This window comes from Poecile atricapillus, chromosome Z, assembly GCF_030490865.1.
Source record: "Poecile atricapillus isolate bPoeAtr1 chromosome Z, bPoeAtr1.hap1, whole genome shotgun sequence".
In the NCBI taxonomy this organism is placed as follows: Eukaryota; Metazoa; Chordata; class Aves; order Passeriformes; family Paridae; genus Poecile; species Poecile atricapillus.
In genome coordinates this window covers 112883748-112899200 of record NC_081289.1, presented here as the reverse complement: position 1 = coordinate 112899200, position 15453 = coordinate 112883748, and the positions used below count along the sequence as shown (strand labels likewise).

Sequence of the window (15453 nt, the reverse complement as noted above, 5' to 3'; positions counted from 1 at the left end):
CTTTTATGGTACCCAAAATATATCAGCCAATTTAGTACTATTCAGTTGCACTGAAACAAAGGAAAAAATTATGATAATTATAAATGTATTGGAAATTACTGGCTGAACTATTATTTCATGCAAATTATCTCAAACTCTGGTTTTCATGATGGATTTTTCACTCTTTAAAGATGTATTATTACAATTAATATAACAATTATTTTATATATATATATATATATATATATATATATATATATATATATATAATTGTCTTAGTTTAGGGGTCACCCCAGGACAATAATATATAACAATTATTTATTATATATATATAACAAATGTGTATGTTTATGGTTTTCCTTAAAGTAAATTTTAGGAATAAATTTTAAATTATAAACTGAATGCTATTGTAATTATCCTGCAGTAGCTAAAACTGCTTTTGAAATTTCCTCACGTTTTATTAATTCCAGCAAATATGTAATTACTTGGACAGATATTTTAGTCTTTCTAGATAAATGTTGTCCAGTTAGAAATGGTTGTAAACCCATACAGTTATTTCCTGTCAAAACTCTTTTATAAATGTCCTGATTTTATATGTTTGAAATCTCTTACATAGATGTACTCCAGAGCATTTGTATATTTTTATTAAGTTCATGAAAGAGATTCTGTGTTTAGTGTTAGCTCTTCTAAGTTGAATGTTGGATTTTCTTCTTTCTCAGGTAACATGAAAAGATATTTCTCATTATGTACATGAGATAATTTTAAGGACACCTACAGAAGATCTGAATGATAAAATTTTATTAAAAGTTGCAGAATGATTGAAATTTGGAAGACTTCAAGTTATGTATAAATAGTAATTTATACAAATAAACTTTGTATAAAGTCACTGCTACATCAGTAGCATATGCAGGAATTCTGACTTTCATATATATATAAGTAATAAAAGAAAGTAAAAGCAGAGATGCTAATAATGACCACATATTTTAATAGGTCCAAAATAATCTGATAAGAATTGAAATTGCTTTTGCTTTGTTAAACAATGTCTCCATTCTCTACAGGGCAAAGTTAAGTCTTACATGTAGCTATCTTAAAAATAAAACCCCTGTATTCATTATATTTAACTTGATGCAAAATCATTTCTTCAGCTGTCTACCTTTGGCACAGATTGTAATGGAATAACCAGAGAATTCTGTGAATCTGTTTAGGAAAAGTTTGTTCCCAAAAACATTAGGAGAAATGTCAAAGCATTATTTCTTTCCCTTTCTTTAGAAGCATATAGGTAATCTTGTCCTAACTATTTTTAATAAGAGCAGTTTAGGTTAATTTATGGGAACTGTAATCTTTGGGCCCAATACTCTGAAACAAGTAAACAAGGTTTCTTAAAAATATTTAAAAATTAAACCAGCAAATTTTCTATTCTGCTTTTTCTTAAAATTCAATACAAGTTGAAAGGTAAACCAGAGTGAGTAAACCTATGATGAACCAGGATATACTACCAACCTTTCCAGAGTTTGCCAATGCAACCTAAGACAGCAGAGTTCAATTACCTAATAATTGAACTAGACTATGTATCAGCATGAGACTGATGTTTTCTCAAAATTAGATTGAGAAATTATGTTTTTTAGTTCTGACATCACACTGCTTTTGCCCTTGTTTGCATGTGTCTTGAAACGATCTTTTTTGCAGGCACAGTATATATTAATATCTCAAAACATGCTTCCAGTCTATGTGTTCATGAGAGAAATACTCACAGTGTTGTTCCAGACCTGAGCAGGAGCAACATCTGTTTGCAGGAAAAATTGTCTGTAATGTATGTCAAACCTCAATTTTTTGGAATTTAATTTCTGGGCCTACTTGTAAATTTTGAAGGCTTTGAATTGACAATATTGAGAAGAATAGTTTCTGCTTTGTTGTTTTATTAAAGCTTTACTGAACCTAATAAATCAAAAATCAGGGTATGCAGTCGCACTTATAAAGGCTGGGAACAGGGACAGAAAATTCTCTATGACCTCTGAGGCTAGAATTCACCTTTTTCTGTCTTTCTGTCTTTTAACCCCAAAATCCTGTTTGGCATGAAACAGTCAGCTAGTCAAATATGCTCAAACAGTATGGTTACTAAATGTGGAAATCTGTAATACTGCCTCTGACCACTGACTCAGTATGGCTCCTTAAGCTGACTTGGAAATAAAAAAAGGAATAGCCAAGGCTAAGCATGAAAGTAATTGACCTTTAAAAATGCATCTACACCAAATTTTTTTTATTATTTTGGTGTTTCTCTGCATCATATAATTAAAACATTGTGAAGTCAGTTTTGTTAACAGCTCTATATATAATATATATATATATAGCTGTCATTATGAAACAAAAATAAAGCTAAATACTTTTTACAATTTATATTGATCTTTGAAAAAAAATTTCAATAGACCTGCATTATTGCTGAACAACATTTAAAGTACATTGTATGTAGGAAATTAGTCTTCATAAATTAAAAAGAAGAGTTGGCATGAACTGGGACTACTAGACTTATGCTCCTGTCAAAATGCAATAACTTAGAGATAGATAAATTCTAGAAAAACATATTATGAATAAAAAATTGTGAAAACTACATGAAGTTCAGAGACCATACTTGCAATCAGTATGATTTATATTGCTGTTATCATATAGAAACGCTGAAAAGGATTCTTCTATATTAGAAGAAAGAACCTGTATGAAAAAATCAGCATGTTATTGTAATGTTACAAACAGAGGTTGTACACATACCAATAAGTAAAGCAATATAACTATATCCAGGATCTTAATATAGTAATGGAACAGACATTTAGATGATATGACATGCTTGTATATATTGAAATAAAATCCAGAAGATATCCTGTAATTTTTATGCTATTAATTTCATATGATATGAGCTTTTTTATTCACCTTCCCTGTGATTAGGTCAAACATTCCTTTGCATTGGCTCTTATCTTACTATTGGAAAAAATACCACAAACCAAAAGAGAACTGTAAAGAACTGTTTTTTCCTGTAAAAAAATTCCCAAATAAAGTACAACTTGCGACCTGGAAAAGCTGAACATATACTATCATAATGGGATTTCCTTTTGTGTTCACAGGAGGGTTTTTATTTAATTCATTGTGATCTGCTCATTAATTAAAGTTAAGCATAAAGCTACACTGGATTCTTGAACCTTCTCCAGTATGTATAGTTCTAAGGATCATATATGTTTTTGTTAGAGGATATTTATTTACCATTAAATTTCACACAAAGAAGGTAATTTATTTGGGAATAATTATTCATATGTTGCCAAGAGATTACATTTGAGATCTGGCAGATTAGAGTTTCTAAGAGTTCATCACAAAAAACCAGTTTGCATTGCAATTGGACCAGCAGTCTTAGGTTTGTTTACCAGAGCAGTCCATGAATTATTCATTATTAGTAACTACTGCTATTAGCTATGGAAGTGATTTTACTAAACCCTTTGTACATGTGCTTATTTCCACTGAGTTCAAGGAAATTTCAAGATGTCCTACTTATCATGTTAAAATTAAATTTTATTTTCTCTAATCTTCCATATAGATCTCTCTATAGTGAGGGGTTCCTTTTTGTTTTCAACTTTTGAAGAAGGAGCAACAACAGGGGATGTAGCTGCAATTTTTTGTTATTTTCTGATTTAGTATTCTGATAGACTGTGAAATAATGTGCAAGAAATAGCTGCTTTGGGTTTCCATCAGCCATATATCCTCCCTTGGAAGTTCCAGTTCTCTTCCCTGGTTCTTGTGATGTATTTTTACCTGAAAGTCACTCTTTTCTTTCTTTCCCAGCCTAGATAAATGTTTTCCCAATTATGTTCTTAGGAAAAGTCTTCATGACTCATGAGAAATTGGGGAGATAATTTTGTATTGTGAACATTGAGTCGATTCTCGTGCACTCTCCCAGTGGACTCTCCTACTTTACTTCTCCTTTCCTTTGCTCCTGTCCTACTCTGTTAAATAAATTTTTCTCCGTGTCAAGGTACAGAATGCAAGATTGGTGGAGGAGAATGCTTAGTATGGTTAGAAAGGTACATACATGGACTAAGAGAATTGGTCAAAGACACTTCCCTACTTGAGGAGTTGCATTTTCTAAGAAGCTGGGTAAGTAGGGTCATGGGATTACAAAAATAGCTCTGTGACTTGAAAGTACCAGAAGTTTTGTAAGCACATTCACTCATTTTTTTTTTTTGTGCACCTCTGTGCAACAGTCATTGCTTATTAAAATGTAAATATGAATTAAAATTTCAAACGTAATATTTGGATTGGAGCTAAGCATTGCTACGTGGAACACAATAGAGGCACAATGTCTCAATTCTTGCCTTAAGGTTAAACTTGTGCATATAAGTACCACTTAATCATTTTCACTTGCTCAGAATATCACATACCATGAAATTAATTTTTCAGTTGAACCCTCACATGAATGATAACATTATTTTTTTCACCAGGATAATGGTTTACACCTTACATATCTATTTTATCTGGATATACTATGAAATAAGTGACCATCTTTTTGTTGTTTGTTTTAGAAATAAAATCTTCCAATCATTTTTAAAAAATTCGTGGCAATGTAAAAAAATCCAAGCCAGTGCAATAGGATATCTTCAGTCATTGAAAACTACTCTTAAGCTTTCAGTCATCCACCAGAGTCTGATTGAAGAGTATGGATTATTATGATTCACAGTGTTGTTAATGAGCAAATCATTACATCATAATGAAAACCAATACATTGCTCAAGTTTCCTGTTGAGTGAGGCTGAATGGCTGTCTCCTGGGAACCAAGGACTCTAAAGAAAAATGAGAGTCCTAGGAGGTAATGCTGAGCATGAAATCCCATTGCCATTTTAAAAAATACAGTCCTCAAAATGCATAAACTGGAGTCTGTGCAAGAGGAGCAGAAAGATTATATTTTCTTTCACTGGTATAATTTGACTGGTCTTAAAATAATGTGTGTAGTTCTAATACACAGAATACAAGAAGGAAATTAAATGAATTAAAAAACATTTGAAGACTTATGAGGAGGATTTGAAAATACATTGTTCCAGAGAACAATGAGAGGTTTTCAGAGAGCAGATTAAAAGATAACTCAAGTTTAAATATCTAAGAAAAAGAGTTATAAAGTCCTCAGTCTAGCAAAGGAAGATTTTAAAAATAGCAAAGATAGAAACATACCAGATATGGGATCTGTAATTTTTAGGTGGCTGTAATTGACTATTGCCGGTTGGAGTCAGACAACTGCAGTGATATTGGCCAACTAATCAAACAGGGAAGAAATCATCTTCTTGTGGTTAGCTGTGAGCAGATTGTTTGTTAAAGGAGTAAAAAAAAATGTTGGGTCTGTAGGATGCATGAAAAAGGAACAGAGAGAGAGAGTATTTCTTTGATGGTATGAGCTTAATTAATGGGATATATGAACAGAAAGGTTAATTCTCAACTTGAGTAACACTGTTCGCTCACCTGAAGCAACGATGGAAGAAGTGTGTTTATGCCATAGAGCTCAGCTAGGGAACAGTATATTTTTAAATTAATGCTAAAATGAGTTCAGTTCTGCAGAAAAGAGATGTAAGCATGAATGATAAATTTAAGATAAGTCAAACTACTTATTTTTAAGGGCCTACCTGAAGCCAAGAAGGAGTGCGATGATAGCATTCAAACACATCAGGTTATAAGGAAGAGAAATTCCGAGGCAGAGAAAGAAGCCCATCACCATCACCACTGAAGACATACACATATAAAACCACAGCACAGGAAAGGTAGATATTGAAATGAAGGAAGTAGCCCAAAGGAAGTGCCAGTTCTATGGTGTGCAACATTTAAAGATCATTAGTCTTAAGCAGAAGATATGCAAACAAGGAAAAATGGCTTTTGTGTGTAATGTACACAGAATTTAGGATCTCATTAGTCCTGTAAAATCCTCTAAATGTTGCTGATTGTAGAGCTGAGAAAAAATTAAAGCTGTTTGATTTAGGCAGTATGTAAGTTGGTAAAAGAAAATGCAGAAAAGAAAAGATAAATTATGATTTTTTTTTTAATATTTACTTCACATTTTACCAGGAGGATTGAGCATAAGAAAGAATGATTTCAGTGAGGGAGTTATGACATTTTTTAAGGAAAAAACTTTTCATTTTAATTTGGGGCATAGAGACAGTTTAATTTTTCTTTTTTTGGAGCCAAAATCTTGAAAAAGTACTATAGAAAAAGTAAGTTGTGATATTTTATTAAAGGTTTGGCTTCAAAACAGTAAAAATACTTACTTTTCAGAGTATTGTTTGCAATATAAAATTTGGCAGAAAAAAACCCCAAAACTAAATTTCCTATGAGAAAAATGAGGGAGAGGCATTATGATAAAAATTAATTTCAATTAAAAGTCTACAGGTGCTGCACTTATTTGAAAATTTTAGAATCTCTGACACCGAAAGACTAAGATATGAGGAAGTCTAAGTGGTAAGAGACATAAATTTCTGTTGTTACTTTGGGAAAGCCTTAATTGAGGACTGAAACTACAGGTAGTATATGATGATTTACAGTCTCAAAACTTCTATTTTGAATAGTTACTCTGAAGAAGATAAAGGCACATTTTCAATGAACATAATTTTTATCAGAAGTCCTTAAATATAGCTTAACATGAATTTTATTGTAGCCCACTGTCATAGATACTACTGTGTAAAGTTTAAAATATCCCTTTATTTTCGTCTGAATTCCTCTGAAGACTGTGAATGTTGGATTTTCCTGTGTTTTTTACATTTCTGTCAGACGTCATAAAAGTTTAGTTTTATTTCTGTTATTCAGCTGCTGCTTTGTGTTATTTGTGCAACTCTTCATAAATAGAAGTTAAAAACTTCTTTATATATACAAATATATATTTTCCTATTTACATATACTCAACTGTATGTTTCTAGCCTTGTCCTTAGAGTAGCAGCTTTTGTAGTAGACATCGTGTGTACAGTATTCATTTTATATATGTCAGATCCTCAAGGGCCATGGCTTTTGCCAGATGAAGCACTTTTGATTTTGAGGCTGATGAAACACAGTGCTATTATTGATCTGTGCATGACACAGCCAGTCTCTCTGCTGGCAGAGTGTAGCAACATTTATCCAGGAATTTGTGAAATGTCACTCGGATCATGTTCGTAAGGTAAACTGTGCAAAATCCAGGATTCAAGCTGAGAATCCATGAGGAATTGGATGTGATTCTCTGTCCTATCTTCTAGGTCTGCCAAGTGGTATTTGTTAAAACAATGTCTGTGTTTTGTATTAGGTGTTGAAGAAAGTATGATTATTGCTAGGAACACCCTGTACAGTGTAGCTGTACTGCTGGTTTTCTCAAGTTTTTAAGTCACTTGGGAGAACAAGATTTCTAAGTCAGTGACAGTGATCTAAGCATTGCAAGTGTGTAATTTTTGATTTCTTTGTAGCAAGTGGATGGTTCCTGTACAGCTGCAAGCAGGAAAGAAACTCTGCTTAGATTTTCTGAAGAAATTTAACTTTCCTTGCTGTATTTTGCATGTAGAGGTGTGTAGCAATTCATGTTTGTCAATAAGATCTCATTATGTAATAGTGGTCAGAAAGGAAGTGTGACAGTCTCTACAGGTAAAACTGTCATAATATTGGTAATGACATATTTTCTTTCTTTATAAATTTGATTGAGAACAGCTCACATTTTTGCTAGCATCAGAAGCAGGTAATTTTAAAAATACTGAAAACTAAGATATGTAACAAAACCCCAAACTTCCATGTACTATTCCTCTATTTGTAACTTTTCCAGACATTTTATAGATGGTGTTGCAGTTTAAAAAATTGTTTTCAGGTATAAAAAAGGCACAAAAAGCTGCAATTCTTAATTTGCACTTTTTCTTTCCAAAGCAGTTATAATAGTAACAATTTTAAAGTTAGCCATGAAGAAAAAAAAAAAATTTGCTAACATTTTTCCAATTTTAAACATTAAAATCTTTCTTAAAGTCTTCTGGTATTTAATGTAAGAATCAGTTATTAGTTAAAGTAAGAAGAAGTTTCGTTGAATGAAAGTTCTGAGTTAGGCTGTCTTGGGATTTGTTTTCCAAAGGATTGGAAAGGATAGCTAGCAAGGATTTTCTTTTGATTTTCAAAAAAAATTTCTGTGGTATGAATCCCAAAGGACAAAATTGAGATTTAATTGAAATAGCACTTGTGACCACAGAAATGTTCTTGATATCTAGTTTTTCAAATCTACTTTTCCAGCATTTGTACATTAACAGTAAACCTGGAGGGGAGAAGTTGTTATTAGTCATGAAGAAAATACGTGCATATATGATGCCTTAATTTTCACATGTCATTCCTCCCTTTTTAAGTTTACCATATGTTAAGTTCACCATAAGGTAAAACTCAGTAAGTTGTGGGAAAAATCAAAATAGTAGTTGGTAGGTTTTTAGACTGGGTTGTGGCTTTTTGCTTACTTGGGGTTTTGTTTCGGTTTGTGGGATTTATTTTGTCTTGTGGATATGTGTGTTGATTTTGCGAAGATCCACAGGCTGAACAAATAGCAGTGTGTGCTTCTTAGGAACACAAAGATGGTACTTCATAGCATGAGGGCCACCAGCTTGTCAAAATACTGCTCTTCATAGCAGAACTATTGCTAGCTTGTCAGGCATTATTTTTTACAGAGAATTTCACAGAGGACATTTCTTTTTCTACTTAGCAATGTCAAGATGCTCTGTGTAATAGTGTACCTTGTTTTGGCACCACACACAAAATGCATATTGGAAGGAAGGAACAAGAATTTTAGTAAGGTTTGAACATAACAATGAGGAAAGATTGAAGGTCTATAATTAATGAAATCTGAAAATAATAACACATTGATAGTAAAGACTGAAGGAGTGTAATACCCACCTTTCCATGGATAAAAGACTATTTAAAATTAGTGGTCAGTTTGTGCTTCTATATCTTTTAAAGAGAATGGATTTAATTTTTCAAGAAGGACCACTTATATATGATGCACATTTTCTCTCGGAGAGCACTGAGGATGGCTGGCAGGAGAATCTTCCCGGCATCGAAACCAAAATTTTCAGGAAAAATTTCCTTACACTGTTTGATACTTTTGCTATGTTTAATGTATTCTTGACATCTTAATGTATTCTTTCTTATTTAGCAATTAATTTTTCTTGTCCTCATTCTCCAATGGAAGATCTTTTTTTAAAGGTAACTAGCACAGGAAAGATACCTTAATAGAGAAGAGTTTGAACAATGGATCTAGAAGCTAGTCCTTGAAAACTCTTACTCCTTGGACTCCAAGTCCTCCTTTTCCTCTATGCATTTTATTACTCTTTGGTCTCTACTAGGATTTATCAGTGATCAGAAAGGAGGACCATAACAGCTCCCACATCTTGTCCTTCAAGAAAAAGAGTTCTTTTGGACTCCTCTGGATTTCAGAAGAGGAAACTTCACCTTCACCAGTTCTGCAGTGATAGGTCTGCAAAACACCAGTTTCCAGTTCAAACGTATTATCTTACCTGTCAGACACTGAGATTTCTTTGTCTAGATTATATTGCACAGAGGGAATTGGCATTTTTGTTAGAGCTTGCATCTTACTCCAGTTTTCTCATTCCCACAATCCCCTGTTTAAGCTTATGTGGTCAAAGGTAATTCTGCTGTTCTGTTGGCCTGGCTACTCCCTTGCACTACAGGAGGAAACTTCGAAACATGTCCATAGCCGGGAGTACCAGCCATTCTTACCACGTCACCAAGGATGATGCATGAACCTTCTCAAAGTTTCTTTTTGTTTGTTGGGTTTTTTTGGCTTTTGCTTTGATTTGGGTTGGTTGGTTGTTTTATTCTGTTTTGTTTTGGTTTTATTTGTTTTTTTTCTCTTTTTTGTTTGGGGGGATTTTTTGGACTTTCTAGGCATAAAGGAATGGGAGTCAAGAACTAAGACATCTTCTACAACAGTAGAAAAAGAGTTACAGCAAAAACACTTCTGAGACAAGGGAACTACACCTGAGATTCCTTCTTAAAAATACGTATCTACAACTTTTGCTCTTTGGCATTGTCTTAATTATTCTCTGTCTTAGATTCCTTATTGTTGTGCAGAATGAGTGCTGGTTCCCAGGATTCTATGGCATCCTTGCCAAAGTCCGACACTCTTACTGTCCTAGCAACCCTAGGGAAGAATTTTGTAGTTTTGACAAGGTACTGGTTTGCCTGAAGTGCCTGAAGCTCGTGGACTCGGTAACTGCTAGAGGAGATAGAAAGAATATTTATGCTTTCTTACTAATGTTTTGCATGATCCAATTTGCTCTCCTAAGGTTTAATTGGGAATTAATGAGGTAGTCATGGACTCATGTCTACCCATGGCTTGTGTCATGCTCAGATTTACTTTACATCACTCCATTCTACTCTTGATGCCTAATGTTGATGCAGTTCCTTTCCCAGCAGTGGAGACTCTATGACTAGCTGTAGCCACAGCACATCTCACAAGCTTCATAGGCCCTGGGAAAGCACCTACTCTTTGGTGGCTGAACTGTGCACAGTGTTCTCTTTATTTCTGGATTGAAAGGTCATCCTGTGCTCTTTAGGGTATTGTGTACACAAAATGGGTGATTTTGTCTATACTCTTATCTTGGTAAACCCAGCAGAAGAAAATGAGGGAATTGCTAAGCAGCTGTAGGTCTCGTTCAAGCTGGGATTTAGAATTGTAGTGTTGTCCTCAAACTGTACAGGTACGTGAAAATAATGAATTTCCAGAGTGAGTCATAATATTGATGATAATCGTGATAAAGTGAAAGTCTATTTCACTTTATATGTTAGACTGAAAACATGACTTCTTCTTGTGATGGTCTCTTCAGATATTAAATGCATATACATAGTATATAAAAATATAGTAATATAAAGAATATTTTACCCTAAACTGTTCATTTATGTCTGTAATTTTAACAAGGGTTCTGATGATAGCATAAATTACAAATTAAAGATAAGACTGTGGGGGTTCATTTACAAGAATCCAGGGATGAATTACCAGTTTAATTTATATGAAGTACATTTTAGTGTTATTTTTAAATGCAGTTCATTATTTTGAAGAATGTTCCTGTCTTTGCATCCTCCCTACAATGTCTGTCATCCGATTTCTCATACCTTTCCAAAGTGGCTGGCAATGTCTTTGTTTTCTTTTATAGAAATGTGAATAATAAATAAATATTTATATAATATCACCTTTATGTGATTAGAAAAGTTCCTTCCAGATACTTAACAGTTTTTTCCCTACAATTCTTTGTTCTTTATTTCTGTTTCTTATTCTCTGTGAGAACATCGAACTTTTCCATTACCTAAGTTAGTTAATACAGTTTATATTTAAAATGTTTTTCTTTTACACAGCTGTCTGCATATAAACAAATGAGAATACCTTCTGAGGACATTTTTTCTGCTTTTATTAATATCTGAAGTTGCTGAAAATGAGATACTTAAATAATTGAACAAAATTAAGCATAGAGCTATCTTTATAAATTTTGTTCCTTGAATATTGCAACCAACTTCTGAGAATGGCTATAGCCTACATACATTTTAGTAATTTTTATTTTGAAATAGTTACCTCACTTCCTCAAAGTAGGTTGAAAGAGAATGGTCTTTAACAGTTGAAAATCTGAAATTTGAGCCAAGGAAAATAACATATGAAGAGTAATATGGGAGATGGAACAGCTTTCCCTACAAGCACAGATTTCCTGCCCGCTTATATTAGAAATGCAGAAATATTTCAGTAGAAAATGTTTCACTCTCTAAAACACATGGATATAAGGAGAGGTTAAATTAATATTTCACTATTCTTTTTTTCTTATATATTCTTTTAAAAATGACTGTATTTTCTAAAGATATAAAGCTGTATGCTTTGGAACTAAGTGGGTAAATCAAAAGAAAGTTTAAACACAGTCTTTAAAATAGCATTTTCATTTTGGTTTCTCTCTGTTTTATGTGAGTTATACGGAAAACAGATGGAAGCATTATTAATTTTTTCCCCCAATGAGTTTTAGTGCAGCATATTTGTATGTGTTATCTGAAACATATGAATACTTAGTATTGCTGCTGTTAAATTTGTAATGAGTTGTAGGGATTGTGAAATTCCCTGACTGGCTCTCATGCAAGCAGTTCATTTGCAGTGCTTAGAAGTGTTAAGATTAAGCAGGGGGAATATGGCAAGCACTATCCCTGACCCTAAATGAAAAATTCAAATTTCCAGCTTTATGAGTTTGCCCCAACTCTCATGTTTGGTGGAAAACAGATAAATACTGTGTAGTCCTTAAAAAAACCCCCATGCAGTAAAACCTGGTCGTAAATACAAAAGAGCGCATGGATACCATGTCTTATACTGAAAATTCCCTAGTAAGTATAAAGCTGTGGAAATCTTGGGGCAAATTTTAAGCATCAGCTGGAAGACTTCCTTTTACATTGCAATACTTGATGTGTACAGGCATGTTAGGTGTTAGAATACTATTATTTATTAGTATTTATTTAAATAGCAATGGTGGAGACATGAAAGCATTGGTTTTGAACTTCAGCCACATGTTCACAACTGGCTTTCCATAATACTCAGATATTTTCAAACAGGACAAAGTCTCATGAAATGTCTACAGTTAAATTTTAATTCTTACTTTATTTGTAGTAAAACATTTGTCATGTACTTTGTTGTTTCTGGCAGATACTAATACTTCAAATAAGTTCAAATGTAGTATATATGGAAATACTGAATATTTTTATTTTTAATAAATAGCGATTTCTTCAAGTTCTGTAATTTTTCTCTGGAAATATTAAGGCCTTGCAGACAATGTCCTGCACAGCTGTATATTTTGTCATTTTATGTCTCTGTATTGGAAAATCAATCACAACAAAAATTAAATCATATAGTTGTGATCATATAATTGATCATTATGAAACTACTTGTATAAGTACTGTTAAATAAATAGTTAATAGTCCTTATATTCCCTTGAAATTTGCAAGGACAGATGGAGTGCAGCATCTGCTCTAGTAGGAAAGAAAGATAGTGTTCTTAATACGTACAGAAATTAGAGATAGGGATACAGCAGTGTTTACTTGTACAGAGACATGAAATGAAAGTGTTAGAAAATGAAGGCTAAAATAGAATTGCTGCAGGACAAAACCTGTATCTTTGAATTGGTGTAATCATTATACAGATGACATATATCAGAATAATTTTCACCATCTTAAATATTGTGATTAATATTATTACAATTTTTTTCTTATTTTCTATAATTTATTTGAAAAATAATTTGTTGCACAAAGACAGTTCTGTACTCAGACCTGTCTCTTGTTATAGGAGCAGTTAATTTCTTGTAGAATTTGGCTCAGAATATATTACTCCACTTCATTTATATATGAGTATTGTATGTTTCTCTAAAATAGAGCTTTGTTTTCTGCTGTTGATCTATGTGATATTATTAATATTTACAAAAAGAGAAAAACAAACCCAAATTCAAAAAGTCCACGTCTGGAATGATTCTATTGATTTTCTTTTTATATTATTTAATAAGTTGCTGTAGCCAGATGTTGCAATGCTAGACTTTTATAAGTTGTAGAATAAACGTAGCTGTAGATTAATTGTAAGTGAATTAAAATTACAGGTAAAATGTTTATTTTTACCTGTAAAATTTGTTTATGAAGTGTTATACAGCAAATAGCCCTTTATAAATGATGACTGATCAGTAGTAGTGCATGTTTTAGAAGACACTCAAAATTTTTGCATCTAGGAATCATTGTTAGTAATAACAAATATTTTTCCAATATTTGCAGAATTTAAAATTTGTATGTGTGAAAGGGCTATTCCAATGAAAATATTGCTGTTTTAAAGCCGATGAACTGCACTAGTGGTGTTACTACTATCAACAGGACAAATGCTTTTCTTTAGTAAAATATCAGAGATGAGAAATGTACCTCTTATCTACTGGTTAATGTCTGTGCTTCTCTTTGGGGAACTAATTTAAACACTTCACGAGAGATTGACAATTTCAGTACCTTAAACATCCTTAAAAGCTGCTTTGTTCACTGCAAACCATATTTAGTATGACCTCATAATAATGTAGCACACCTCAAGTGTCATGCCTGTCTTTACTATGCACTTTGGAGCTGTGTTCATCTATACTAGACAACTGCACTTCAAGGAAAGATTTTTTTTTTTTTTCTTGATAGGCAATTAGCAGTAATTAGGAAGATTCACTTCAGTAAGGTGTCAACACGAGATTGTTTAAAAAAGTTGAATGTCAGTGGCTTTAAAAGAGGGTTCTTTTCCCTGACACATAGGTATGGCATGTGAAATATGAAATGTTAATTTAACTTTTCTGCTTATTATTCATGCACAATATTATTTTGTCATTCAGATACTACACTGACAGAGTGCAAAGGGTGTTAAAATAGTGCTGCTGGAATAAAAAGAGGATTAATCTACCATTGGCCAATTAGCCAAAGGGTACTTAATGGTCTCTAAAGGCTACTGAAGTCTAACAACTAGCTAAAGCACTGGCAAAAAGTCCTCTATATTACCTTCATTTATTTGACATTTTGTGGAATAGTCAGCTCCTGATAACTGCATTTGGCCGAATAAAAAAAATACAACTAAACGATTCAGTAGATTTTACTAAAATTTCAGGATAAATGACAAATAAATTCTACATTTTAGAAGTTTGCCTTGCTTTTGGGGGGCCTTTGTTTCAATTTGGGGATGGGATATTAAGTCACCAAAGACTTCTGTTTGATACTTTGTCTTCATGTCTAGAATACTAAGTGATCAACCACTTACAGCACTTGCATGAAAAGAACTTTGATCGAGGATTTGAAGTTATTTGCCTTTTCTCTATATGATCACATTTAGTATTCAGCACAGCTTTTTGGTCTGGTTTATATATTTTCAGATAGCTACATACCATCTTTATTAATTTTATCTTTTCCTTTTTTTCTGTGGCCCATCAGGCAGAGGAAGGTTTTGATTTGAGAGAATGCACAAGGGTCAAGTTTAGTGGGATTGACACAATAAATTTGTCTCCAACATTGTAAATAAGTTTATCATTATGTTATAATAATATTTGATAGAGTGAGTAAAATCATACCTAGCTTTCTGCCTGCAAGCATGCTTTGAAAAGTTCTTTCATGTTTTATGTGTGCAACAAGTACTGCTTATTTTGTATGCTTTTCATGAAACTGTGAGAAAATAGTGCTCTATGTAAAGCATATATAGAAGCAGTGTTAAATTCTAAAATTGAACTTTGTATAGGAGCTATGCTTATAGCAAATGTGTTCTATTACCAACTGTAGCAAGGTTTCTTAGAGAAAAGGAAAATGAGAGTGTTAACTTCAGTTTTCTTACAGACGTAGCAGTGTTTTTGTCTGCCAGGATCTTAGGGTGGGAAGCTCCACAGAAAATGGTATTTTTGCACTTCAGAGTATATTAGCTTTAGTTTTCAAAATGAGTAGTAAAATA

The 15453-nt window shown here is 32.8% G+C and overlaps 1 protein-coding gene across 1 annotated transcript in view; it reads left to right on the top strand.

The window, feature by feature from the left end:
* Positions 1-15453, top strand: part of CNTLN (centlein) — a 192699-nt gene that overhangs the window by 139689 nt on the left and 37557 nt on the right.